Below are 14,234 nucleotides of genomic sequence, written 5' to 3' on the forward strand. Positions count from 1 at the left end.
TGAAGTCTTTGGTCCGTGGTCCCGAGAGAGAGGATCTGGGGAGAACTAGCCCATCTCCCCACATGATCTTATTTGTCCTTGCCACTGTCTTGCTTTGGCATGTGACATGTGTCCTGTTTTAAGCCCTATACTCACCCATTGCCTCAGCTCTGCCTCTACCCTATTATAGTCGTGCTTCCTCCCAGGCTGTCCCCACGAATCTGCAGTAGATCCCCAGTCTACATCCTGGCCATCTGCCACAATCCTGCTTCCTTCGTATCGCCGCTATGATAGAGCCTGACTCGGTTGTCCCTTCCAAAGCCCTGGTCCTACCCTACATTTTCCTGGCAGAGGCCTGCATCTCCCCGCCAGCTCAGAATCCTACATGCGAAGACATAGCTTTAACCCCGGAAATTGAACCTTAGATTTAACAGCAGCACAACTTCGGTCTTAGAAATCTGTAATCTGTTGCCATCACCTAAGATTTTCTGCATTAAAACTGACTCTGGAGAGAAGAATAGTTTCATTGTGTATTGCTGTACATTGGAAACATACTAGTTACAGATGGGAAGTGTCCTAGTGCATTTAAGTAATGTGACGGGCAGATTTTGAGGCATGTGATTTGAAGCCGATCTGCTAATCAGAGTGTCATAACTGGTAGTTTTCCTGACTTTCGGTGATTGTGTTAGGAAATGTGTTCTAGTAACCTTACTTTGGAGGTTAATAAAGTTTTCTTGTGTGTAAACTGCATCGCGGCAATGATTACACGAGGTCAGAGGGGAACGCAGCTTTATCATCTGTTTGCTACCATGCTATCCCAGCTGTGTGGGCTGGAGAGCTAGCAGGTGTGCTGATTCTTCAGACTGAAGCTGTCCCTCTCAGCAGATAAAGTGAGTCCAAGCAGCAGTGCATTAGTAGATTTGATTTCCAAGGCTGTCATGTAACGGTAATGGGAATGATGGCCAATGATACAACCACACATTAAAATCCATGAGATAAAAAAAAAAAAGACAGAGGGAGGAGCCTGTTGCAGTTCCATGAAAAGGAAAATCAAAAGGAAATCTAAGAAACATCTAACTTCTGTATCCAACATGGATGTGCTTCCTCCAACGACCTAAGTGAGAAAACGTTGCATACATTTCTATCTTTTGCATCTGCTTAGTAGGTTGTAGGTTTATAGAACAATATATGGTGAATAGAAGGTAAATAGGGATTTATTATACTGTCTCTTGCATGCTAGAACCAGGGAACCTAACATGCATTTGTTAGATGACGGGTTTAAAACCGACAAGAGGAAGTTCTTTTTCCCTTCGCATGTAATGAACTTGGGAGACTCATTGCCACAGGGTGTTGTGGAGGCTGGTAGGTTAGCTTGGTCCAAAAAGGGGCTGGATAAATTCATGGGGGGAAAAGTCCATCACTAGGTATTGAAGATAGGTAGAGGTGCAGTCTCTGAAACAGGACCCACTAAACCTGTGAATTCTTGAAGACAGAGTGGGAAGAGGGGTAAAGGGTAGAAAACTCTGACATGGCCCATTTATGCTCCCTATCACATCTACTCTCTGCCACTGAGAGACAAGATACTGAATTATATGGACCTATGGTCTGACCCAGTAAGTGGCAGCTCTTATATTCTTTCCAGCAGGTGCTTCCTGAGCAGGTCTGTCTACATTTTATAAATACAATTTAAATCTGACTGCAACTTGCCTTGGTTCCAGATGTAGACCCTTAGTCTTGAACTCTTAGTTCCCAAGTGATTGGGTCCTTCTGACATTCCCATTATCACAAATAAGGTCTTTAATAGACTGGGATTATACTAAAATATGTTCTGCATGCTAATATTAATGTAAGTGGCAGTGTGGCTAAGATAAGGCTTATCAGTAGTTAGAGTTGACATACTGCTTCAAAGCTCTCAGTAAGGTTTTCTCCTCGGTGTGGTTATCTATACTAAAAGCAAGAGTTCGCAGTTTGGGGTGGATAAGTTAGATTTTGTTTTCTGTGAGCTATAATGTTTCCCGGTATGAATCGACACAACAATTGCCACCTCCAGTGGAGTTATGGGCTCAGAAAAATGCTGCCATGTCTGCACTTCCTTTTCTGTCTGTTTGGACTCTTAACCGGGCTAATCTGTTTGATAATGGAACGGTAAATACTGCAGTCCCTCTTTGGGCCACATTCTTAGCAAAAGAGTTGCACTGACGTATATCCACTAAGGATCTTACCCACTATACAAAATGAGTCTCTTATGCTTTGTTAAAACACTTCAGTACTGCTACCATGTGCTGTAATGAGAAAGAAGTAGGGAATATACTATTCAAAAGGGAAGGAGAAACTGTCTACCATTTGTAATATAACACAAAATATATGGTGTTGATATTTAATGGAGAAAGCTTTACTCTTAGCCATTCTACTGCTATCTTGGAAGTATTTAACAGATTTATGATTAAATAAAGAAAAAAAAAAACCCCAAACCACACAGCCCTTGTTTATGTGCCCCATCGTATTCCTTCATTATCTGATGATTGCTACGCAAAAAAGCAATAACTGGATGAAGCGCTCTGAACATTGTTATGGTTGTTTGTTAGTTGGGACAGTATTTGGCTATGTGCTGCTTATAATGCACAACATGAAGCCTGTTCTTTGAAGGATTTTTTTTTTCCCTACCAAAATGTCATCAGGTAGTAGAGGAGGAAAAAAATACTGAACTTTTGAAATAGGGCATAGCATTTGAAAAGTGCATATTTTTAATATCCCTAAATTTAACAGGTTTCAGGGGATTTGTTTGGTGACAGATTTTGCTTTATGAGCACTTAATATGCACAGAAGGCTGCTAAATTAACATTTATCAGATTCTTGCATCATTACTCTGATAAGAAATTGAAAAATACTAAGGCAAGTAAGTCCCTTTAGCAGGAGGGGAAAAAAAATTCAGAATTGAAAAATAATTGCATGGCACCAGAGTGGTGGCAGATTTTAGCTTTGTGCCACACCTTAGGATATGAAATGAGGTACCTGAGCTAAACAGAGGTAATTAAAGATGAGTGAGGGAATGATTTGTCATTTTGATTGCAGTATCGATCTGGGTTCATCTGTTTTCTAAAGTGTTCTTATCAAGTTATTTCTCTTCTCCAACCAGGGTGTATTCATATGATGGTTAATGAGTCTGTGTTAAAGTTATGAAAACATGAAATGATAACTGAAGACAGGAGCTGTGTCAGTGCTGTAGTGTTAAGTACATGGGGAGTGGGGACAAGCCAATCTTACTCTTTCATTTCCTTGCATTATATGCTCACCACTGGTTTAGAGCATTTGGCTTGTGTCTCTTGTTTCTCAGTTGGTACGTCTACATGTTCATTAATGCGCAGTAGTTCCATGCATTTAGTTTAGTACTTGCTTAATGAAGTACTAACTAAATGCACAGGAACTACAGTTACTGCACAGTAGCACCAGTGCACAGTTTTTTGTAATACTTACTGCGCAGTAGCCTAATACTATTGTGCAGTAGCATGTTAGCATGATTTTTTGCCCGGCACGCTGCTGAGCACTGTTATTAGGCTACTGCGCATTAAGTGTCTGGTGTAGACGTACCCATCCAGTACTAAACCTGTTTACAATTCTATTTACCACTTACCAACTGTTCTGCAGCCCTTTGATTAGAATCAGCAGGTAGGAAGTAATTTTCTTAACAAAGAAAACTTAAGTCTCAAACCTTTTATTTTTATTTTTTAGTTATTCAGCATTTAAGGAACGCAAAGGGAAAGGGGAAAATAAAATTGTTCCTAATGCTTTCTTTTCAGCGTTGTTCACAATGGAAACAGGAAACCTTGGAAAGAGAAAAGCAATTTTATGGCAATTTCTTCTGATAGGAGCCACAACTAAGTAATAGTTACCTGCTTGATCTAGAAACTGAGGCTAGTGACGGGAACTATAGGTTTTCAGCCTGGATAATTCACTTAACCTCTCTATTTGTTTTCATCAATAAAAGGAAGACAACAATAGCAGCCTCTCAAATGTTGTGAGGCTGAATTAACGTTCACTGGTTCTGCGGGCCTTTAAATGAAGCATTTAATGGAAATCTGAAGTATTGTTGGGAAGGAAAGGATGAGGTACTGTTTAAGGCATAAAATCTATTTTTCTTTCCTGACTTTTATCCACAGAAAAATCTGAAAAATCCAATAAAATTTAAGTTATAATTAGGATTACAGAAAAGTCTCCATTCCTTAGTGCCTCCCTCCGCTTCAGTCACTTTTAACTTAAAAATGAACATGTATTTTAGGCTGAAATATTCCATGCAGACTGATTTTTTTTTCTTTTTCCCCAGAGGTTTCAAATAACTTTGTACCTTAAATCAAAAAGAAGCATGTTGGTGTTTGTGGTGAGGGACAGAATTGCACATAAACCAGTATAACTGATTGGAAATGGGTTCAAATCTGTACCGCAACAGGTGATCAGTGTGCACAAACATGGCCAAAACTGGTTTAAGATAAACCTGGATGGATGTAGTACCAAATTTACTTAAAACTGATTTAAGTTAAATCAGTTTATTGCACTTCTGTCCCAGATCCCCTCCAAATCCAGGTCAACCCACAGTCCCCCAGCATCCCAGAATGCTCTACACCTCCCCTGCAAACCCCCTCCACTCCTGAGGGTGGGCAGGCTAGCCTTGGCTCAAGCTGTCTGCTCCATCCCAGAAGGGAGGCATGCTCAACACCCCCAGCTTCTGCCCTGGGCCACTGCAGGCATGTGGGTGCATTTCCAGAATCAAAATGAATGTGTTCACTTGCTTATTGATCCAATCTACACAGTTTCAACTAATTTGCAAAGATTGAATGGATTCAGTCTTGGGCTTTTTGATCATCTGTACTTAGCCTGAATGTAAAGGTGAGAAATGAATTCAGAAGACTCATTGCTTCACAGCTGGTGCGTCTATACAGGGTGCTAAAGGCGCAGTAGACTGATTGTACTGCACATTGGTGCAGCAGGCAAAAACCATGCTAATGTGCCATAGAATTAGTTTACCATGCATTAGTGTCACAAAAAATGTGCACCAGTGCTATTTGGCAGTAGCACCATTTACAGCGCATTAAGTAATTGCATGTACTAAAACTGAATGTGCTGTAATTATGGTGCATTAATGAATATGTAGATGTGCCTAATATGAAATAAATACTTGATATAGGATTTTTATATGACTTCAGAGTCAATGGGACTTTGGTTTAATAGATCCTATTGTCTTTTAAAGCATTAGGTACTTTTGACTGCACAGTTACAATTTAACGTGAGAGTTATCTAGATAATGTGTGGTTCCTTGCTTTTGTATGCTGACATACTCTTCTTCATATGAATGACAGCCTATCAGTATAAAATGCTTTCAATATAATTTTAAAAGTTAATTGGAAAAATAATAACATATGTTTAAAAAAAAATCCAAATGTTAATATTAACCTTTACCAGCATGAGCAGTGACTCACAAAGCCATCTGTTAAAAATTTAAGCAATAATATATATTTTGGATCATGACTATTAACTTCATTTTACAGATTTTTTACCCCTGTTTTTTCAGAAGCCTGTTACTAGCTTAGGTGAGAACTCCTCCCTCTTCTTTCCTTCAAATGGCAACTTTTTCCTCAGAATAACTTGAAAATCGATTGTTAATTATACTTATTATTATTCATTTTTGCTCCAGATCTGTCCACAGGATGGCTTAGATGTGCGAAGGGCAGGGGAGTCTGTTGGAGGAGGGCCTCGTCTCTTGCTTTGAATTTCTATTTGCTATTAAACAGGGATGGACACGTTTTTGGAGAATTAACCACTTTGAAAGATACTCAAATAATATAATAGGAATACGGCTGGAACGAGTACTAGCTTTCTTTTAAAGTTACCTTCACATGAGACCTCCCTTTTTTCCTCTCCAGAAGAACAGGTTGCCAGTTAAATGGTAGTTGAAGGTATGAAGTGGGTATTTTTCTACTTTCTGTCCTCATGCACTGATGCAAGACTGTAATAACTCTACTTAATGTTATGAAGTCTTTCTAAACGTGTACCAGTGAGAGCAGAATTCAGGTCATAGACTTTATTGTAAGTCATGGGTGCTTGAGAGCAGAATTTCACCTCTGAAGCTGTTTTTATGTTTCCTGGCAGTGTGTAGTTAAAAAGTACCATATTGTCCTTCCTGGGTTCTGTGAATTTGAAACTGAGATGTTTATAATCGGGGGGAAATCTGCAATGTAAAATAGAGCACACTGCTTTCCACACCCGGATGTCAGGCACGCCGGGATAAATATCAAGCGACTCTGCTGAAATCAGTGGAGGTACTCCAGTCGTATTCCAATGGAAATGAGAATTGAGTTTAGCCAATAGCCCATGAAGGTACATTGGCAATTTCAGAAAATAGCGTGAGATGGAAAGTCCCTGTTAGTGAATACACATTTCTAACCCCCTGCACTTGTTTAATTTAGAAAAAATGAAAGCCCTTTTAAATTTTGAAGAGCCTTTTCTTGGAAACACCTGTGGCTTAATTAACTAAGGCAGCCAATTGTCCGATAGATAAAATATTGTCAGCACTTTACTTCTAGGGTGATAAGATATACACTGACAGGGTATTTTATGAGTTGTTCCAGAGTGTCAGCTTCAGATGGATTAAGTTGACTTGTAAAGGACAAGACTGTTATATTTATTCTTCTCGAACAAAGCACTGTAAATCCATCCCTTGCATGTTGGAGGAAGGATTACCATAAATGAGAGAACTTGTTGAAAGTACTCGATAGAAAACTAAAAAGATGAGCTTTATCATCAGAACATTCAAATATATTTAAAAAAAACGAACAAAAAAACCTGTTCCTGGTAATGAGTCCTGTTTAAATGGAATTAGAACTGATCATATTATCCAACCCAGGAATGTCCTCGGTGATATCGTTTGAATTTTGTCTAGAATACTGCAATAAAAATAATCTCTTAGAAGCTCATAAGAGGTAAAAATTTATATCTGGTAAGAGTTCACAATATAATTATACTGCCAGCCAAGTGGTTAGTATATTATAAATTCTGTATAAAACTAAATATGCATGAGTCTCTTAATGAAATGCAGCCACTGAGACCCATTCTGAGGAGATGGACGGAGGAAAGACATTAATACTCTGTTTGGGTCAGATTTACAGAAGACTTTCCCTTCGAGTGAGTTGCCTAACTTGCTTTTTTTTTTTTTTTTTTTTAAATTCCAGTAGGCACTTAACTGCATCATTAGGTGCTTAAATACCTTAGTGAATCTAACTATTTATCTTCTCAACAGCACAGTGTATATACAGGGCCAGATTCAATTCTGTCTATTTGGTGTCTCAGCTTCAGGCCTGGGCATACGTGTGGCTGCATTTCTGGAATCGAAAGTGATACTCTGTTTGCTTGCTTATCGGTTCAATCTATGCAGCTTAGACTAACCTGCAAAGATTGAATCATTTCAGCTTTGAGCTTTTTGGCCCTCTGTATTTAGCCTAACAATGTGTTAATTGCATTTAAAATGTGAGTGTCTATACATGCAAGCAGTAAAACATATGTTAAGTGTGATTGTATTGTAGCAAAATAACAACTTTTTGTGGGAGGAATATTTCCAGATCATGTTGAGTAACACATGCTTAGCTGTCATTGATCTCCTTCATGCAGATGATTTGAGCAATTTGACTTTCCCAAGGCATCCATTTAATTGTAAGTGACAATAGCACCAAGAAGGACTGATTCTCCCAGGTCCCCACTTCTTTCTTGGCTTACAGTCAGCGTACCCTGATAGGGTTACAGCACCAGGGCACTCTTGGGATCCAATCCTGCCTTTTCTTCTTGCTGAATTTTAAACCCCCCAAGCTCTCAACTGGGGCTCCCCCTCCCCCTTTCCTGCTCTGGTTTCCTGCCCCTTTTCCATGGAGTGGTTTGGCATGGTGCTGGGGGAGCCTAGGCCTGGGGAGCTGAGGGTGGAGGCTGACACAGCACAGTACAGTAGGGGGAGCATTGGGGAGAGCCCACGCATACAGTGCAGTAGGGTATACTTGTAGCCCCGGATGGCATTGTCTGCACAGCTTCCATCCCCCAGGAGCTTCAAAGTCAGACAGCCTTGGTCTAGCAGTCTATTTAGATTTTTGTTCTGCAGGTATCACCATGTAAAACCATGAAGAGTGACTTTCTAGTGGCTAGAAAGTGTACCTTATATATAGTAAGTATGGTATGGTACTTGTATGTCTCCTTCCTGTTCTGTACTTTTAAACTCACAACCTTCTTTTGTCAATGCTAGCTAAATTTGTGAATTGGAGGACTGTCACATGATGTAAAGCTTTGAAAATAAAGGTAGGCATGGAATAAATAACCTATCAACAGTTTCAGTAACCACTCATGCTGCATAACCTGTTGGTTTAACAACCATTTACAAGTTTTTCCAGAGCAAAATTGTTTTATACTGGGTGCAATATGTGTGAAAAATGTAAAATTGCATTTAATACCTTATTCCGCCAAGAGCTAAATATTGTAAATATAACTAAAAAATGAATTTGTGTTGGAATCTGCTCCATAGATGCTAGGAAATCTATTAGATGGAAAATTATATCTGAAATTGACTGAATAGATAATAAATCATGATTTCAGAATGGGATTAAGAAGGTTGGAGAAGTTTTGACTGAAAAAAAGTAATTATGTTGGTGGTTTCATAACGCTGCATTGAGAGGCATTAGGAACAGATAAGAGTGGCACCTTTAGGAAGGATTAGCAAGAAAGGGCACCATATACATGTCTTATGAATATTATAGTTTGGAATGCAAAATTATATTGAAAGCACGGCAAAATTTAAGATCAGTTTACAAGCTCCATAAATCCATGAGCTTGATTCTGCTTATTTTACAACAGAGTAAACCCAGGAGTATGATACTGACTCAAATCTAAGATGAGGGTTTTTTCTCATTCAGCATGGGATTGGGGAAGGGAAAAAACATTCGTCTTGGTTTCTAGCACTGACCCAGAGTAAGTGGCTGCTGTGGGCTCTGGCCAGATCCAGAGCTGCATCTGGATCTGGAGCTGGCACTGTAGTTGTTACCTACCCTGGGCTGGGGCCAGGGGGGTTTGTGTGGCAGTGTAGTGGTCACATGGTGGAGCAGCATGTGATTTGAGAAAATGTTATAGTTTTCTGTGTCTAGAATCTAATAATTGTAGGATCATCTTAAATTCTAAACCATCTTGGACTTGGGTAAATATGGTAAATTCGTTGGGATTCTAAGATTGGGATTCTGAATAGCAACTTTTTCCTCATAGGCCTAAATATCATTTTAAAAATAGGCAAACTAATCTGGATACAGCAGGAGTAAAGACATGACATGCAAACAAGGTTATGTGCATCTATGTGGCAAGAACTGGACTATATGAGTATAAAAGAAATGGTGGTGGGATCGGAGAAGTGTCATATTTTTACAATCCCCATAGGTAGGTGGGGCATACTGAAGGTCCCACTGACCTGCCCATTCTAAGTCACATCATTTACCATGGTAATGATGGCAGTATTACCAATGTATGATAAAGAAGTAATAATAAAAAAGGATAAGAACAGGTATTTTTTTTAACCTTGAATTACGTTTCATTTGATGGTTGAGTATGTTAGACACACATCGTGTTTTGACTTATGGTTTTTCTTTGTTTTATTTTATGCTTAGAGGATAAGGGCAAGATGGAGAAAGGAAACCTCTCAGAAATGTGTGATAGCTGCTGTGAGAGATTGTCGTTGGTCCTGTGGAGTGAGAGTTGATTTTCTTTGCCCACTGGACCATAACGGCTCCCTTTCAGCTATTTCACCTCATTGGCAAAAATGTATTTAGGTCCTTCAAAAATGAATTGATGGCATTACGAACCAGTGCCATCTATTGTTTAAATACACATTTTGACAAGTGATGCTGGTAACTGCATTGAGTTCACAGGGAGTGCATTATTGGTAAAGTACCAGTCTTCATACATTTGCATAGTAGCAATTTTTCAAAGTTACAGAGGCAATAGCTGATTCCAGATAGATTTGTTAAAAAGTCTTTCCATCCAGAATTATTCTCACCAGCAGTGAGAAGTACACTGTTTTTGACAATGAAATGAGTTCTTAATTCATTCAAATAACTCAATTCATGTAGCATACTGACCTTGCAGATGAGTGTTAAAGTCCAGGTAAATTTGCTATAGTCCAGGTAAATTAAACCTGGCAGCCTTCACATAAATAGCTCTTGTTTATGACTGGGTGTGTCTACATGTGCATTAGATCCAGGAGCAGTTTAATCATGAGTAAACACTCCAGGGCAGGTGTCTACACGTGCAGGGAAGCAGGAACAGATTTGCTGCTAATGGCAGCAAGCTGCTCCCACTTCCTGGGGCCCTGCAGTGGGCCCCTACTACCCCCCAGGGGGAGCTCTGGGCTACCAAGGAGCACTGGGCCAAGTAGTAGCTGTCTTCTGTCTAGGGCTGGGAAAGTACTCCCTGTTCTCGGGGACGACTAAATGTCACCTCCTGAGGTCCCTTCCAACCTACTTTTCTAGGATTCTGTGGTTTTTGTGTGGGGCCCAAACCAAAATCTGGTGTGACAACATCCTGAACCTTGGGGAAACTCTGATTTGAGTCCCGATGAGACTCAAAGCCAAGTTTGAAGCTTTGCCCCATTTCAGACATTGTTTAAATCCACCAGCATTTAGCACTCCTACCCCAGTATATCTGGCTGTCCTTCAGAATTGTTTGTGGAGCCTCTGGCTACCCTGTTAATTTCTGGCTACTAAAATGGTGAATTGAATTTAATGGTTTCAGATTTTCCTCAAAGGCTCATGAACTCTTCTTTCAGTGCATGGCAAGTGTGTGGTCCTGCTCTTAGAACCTTCTTTTTGAAGGACTTAGGTGAAATATGCATTTGTTGAGGTTTGGCAAAAATTTGCCTGCTTAACGGGGTGTCTATACACATGGTCCAAGGGCAGGGGAGGGGCACTGTAATTACAGCAGCTTCAAGAACCCCTTTAATTAAAATGCCCACGGCTTCACATGTATTCAGTCTCGTGTGCTTCAAAATAGTGGTGGGGGTGCTTTATCTAAAGCTTGTTCAATAAGCTTTAGTTAAAGTGCCCCCACTGCTATTTTGAAGTGCAGGGACACTGAATACACGTGACAACAAGGCTGCCAGAGCATGATATTTAGCATACTCCAGCAGACTCCATTAATTAAATCTGCTTTGATATGTACTAATTAGCATGTGTTGGAGTAGACGTCCAGCCCATGACTAGGTGCCCAGAGATCCTAAGAGCAGACATTGCTCTGTCTAAATAGCCCTTGGCATAAGTACTTAGCATGACATTTTCATGACCAACTTTTAATACTGGTGCTATAGCTGCAGTGTGTCCAAGTCTGAATATGTGAGGCAATCTTTTTAGACTCATTGCTAAAACAAGATATTTAGGGCATGTCTGTACTCTCGACCACTAAGAAGCACAGTCCTCACCTACCTTCTCTCACTGTACATGAACTAAACCTGCAAAGGAGGTGTGAAAGCCACCCTAAGGGCATCTGTCTGCCAGGTTTTCTCAATCTCAGTAGCGTTTGTCATTAGTTGGGAGGGGAGAAAGGGACCAAGCAGATTTAAACCTGAGAAAATTTTGCAGGAGTAGTAATGTGAAGCTGCCTATATATTTGCCTCTTGTGTCGGAGTCCATGCCTCTCTGAACTGTGGGGAGTTTTCACATAATGTGTGGGCTCCTTTCTTCCTCTTGGTTGCGTACACTCCCTTTGTGTTTCAGTAGCCATTTTCATGCCATGTCAAAAACAAGCCATGTCATGACTAAACATTTAATTGCATATGTTTTACCCATTTGGAAGATGTGTACACTTTTTGGGTGTTTATAGATGTGCTCTTGAAGGCAGGGGAAGGCATTTTAATTAGTGCAGCTCTGAGAGCTGCACTAATTAAAGTGCCCAGCGTCACGTACATCAGCGCCTCTGCACTGAAAAATGGTGGCAGGGGCACTTGAACTAAAGCTTTCTAAACCAGCTGCAGTTTACAGCACCTGCCGCCATTTGTCAGCATGGGGATGCTGATACACATGATGCTGGAGGTAATTACCATACTCTAGCAGACTCAGTTAATCGAGTCTGCTCTGATGCGCTGTAATTACAGTGTGTTGGACCAGCCTGCTTGCATGTGTATAGGAGCCCCCAGTGTTTTAGGTATAGCTACTTGAATGCAAAAAGCATAAACCAGCTGAGGCTGTAGGAAGTGTTGGATTCACCTCTCCTTCTCGTTTCTCTAATTTTTTTAATACAGTCATATTTTCATTCTCTAATCTTTTTAGTGTCCCATATTCATGACCTTCTTACACTTGAATACTTGTATTTTGTCCACACAGGCCATTTAACAGCCACTGCATTTGTAGTTGGATGCTACTGTTGACTGTTAGGCAACGGTTATTTTTATTTTTGAGCACTTTCATATTTCTTTCTGTCCTTTTTGCCTGTGTTGCTTTATGCCGTTTTGCTTCAGGCAGCATTTTAAGACAATTCTAAAATGTTCACTGATGTAGTCTAGCATTATTGTTTTCAATTAGGCCTTACCTAATTAGGTTATAGCTACTATTCCTTAAATGATATTTTTTATCTGTTTAGTGCTGATCATGTCTCTTGTGTTGCATAAAATGACAGTCTCGGGTAATTAACTCTTTAATATATAGTGAAGAGAAACAGCATGTAAATATTTCCCCCAGCGTGTAGGTCACTTAATTCCTCCCACTTACAAGTTAAAACCCTCATTGGGACTGACTTGCTCTTTTCACAAATCTTGTATGATTTCTATGATCATTTCATCCTCGAGTTTCCCTTTGAGCAAGTAGCCTACAGCAAATTCATACTCCATTTCTTACCATTAATTTTATTTCAGACAATAATTCTACTCGGAGTTCCTTGAATGTCCTCTATGAAAGTGCTTCAAATCCACATCTTCCAGTGTAGCCCAACTTTACTGTCTTCTCCATTTCTTTTATCTTCTGTAAACAGACCATAAATGTGTTTCATATTTAGCTCTTATCAGTTGTCCCATGAAGTACATCAACTAACCATTTGTCCATTGTGCTGTCCTCGTTTTGTCACTGCGCTTCTGTTTCTTATTTACATGGAGACACTCTAGAACTGTGTTATAGGAACCCTCTTATTTTAAATCAGATGTCCAAAGCATTTTTGTTTAGATGTTTGTCCTTTTTCTACCTGGCCACATGTCACTGAACTAATTAGATTTCTCCTTGCCCCACTATATTAGGTTAATATTCTGCATGTATTCAAGGGAATTGCTTGATTACTAACTCACTGGTACTGATGTAAATTGTTAATAACACCATTGAAGTCTGGGAGATTCATAGATGTTAGGGTCGGAAGGGACCTCAACAGATCATCGAGTCCGACCCCCTGCCTTAGGCAGGAAAGAGCGCTGCATTCAGATGACCCCAGCCAGATGCCTATCCAGTCTTCTCTTAAAGACCCCCAGGGTAGGGGAGAGCACCACCTCCCTTGGAAGCCCATTCCAGACTTTGGCCAGCCTTACTGTGAAGAAGTTTTTCCTGATATCTAGCCTAAATCTGCTCTGTCAGCTTGTGACCATTGTTCCTTGTTACACCAAGAGGCATCCTGGTGAACAGAGCATCTCCGATCCCTTGCTGCGACCCCCTAATGAATTTGTAGGCAGCCACAAGATCACCTCTCAGCCTTCTCTTGCGGAGGCAGAAGAGGTCCAGGTCCCTCAGCCTCTCCTCATAGTGCTTGTCCTGTAAGCCCCTAAAGTGGCCCTTGTCTAGACCCTCTCAAGTCTATCAACATCCTTCTTGAAGTACAGCGGCCAAAACTGGATGCCATACTCCAACTGCAGTCTGACCAATGCCGCATAGAGGGGAAGCATCACCTCCTTGGCTCTATTTGTCATGCATCTGCTGATGCACAATAAAGTGCAGTTAGCTTTGTCACACTGATGACTCATGTTCATCTTGGAGTCCACTAGGACTTCGAGATCCCTTTCCACTCCTGTGCTGCTGAGAGGCTCACTTCCCAGCCAGTAGGTATGCTGGATATTTTTGTGCCCTAGGTGCAGCACTCTGCACTTGTCCTTGATGTGCTGCATCCTGTTGTGTACTGCCCACTTTTCTAACCTGTCCAGGTCTGCCTGCAATCGTTCCCTACCCTCCAGAGGTTGCACTTCACCCTACAATTTAGTATCATCTGCAAACTTGGATAGAGTG

The sequence above is a fragment of the Crocodylus porosus genome, unplaced genomic scaffold, assembly GCF_001723895.1.
Source record: "Crocodylus porosus isolate Cpor-Errol unplaced genomic scaffold, CroPor_comp1, whole genome shotgun sequence".
Classification (NCBI taxonomy): Eukaryota; Metazoa; Chordata; order Crocodylia; family Crocodylidae; genus Crocodylus; species Crocodylus porosus.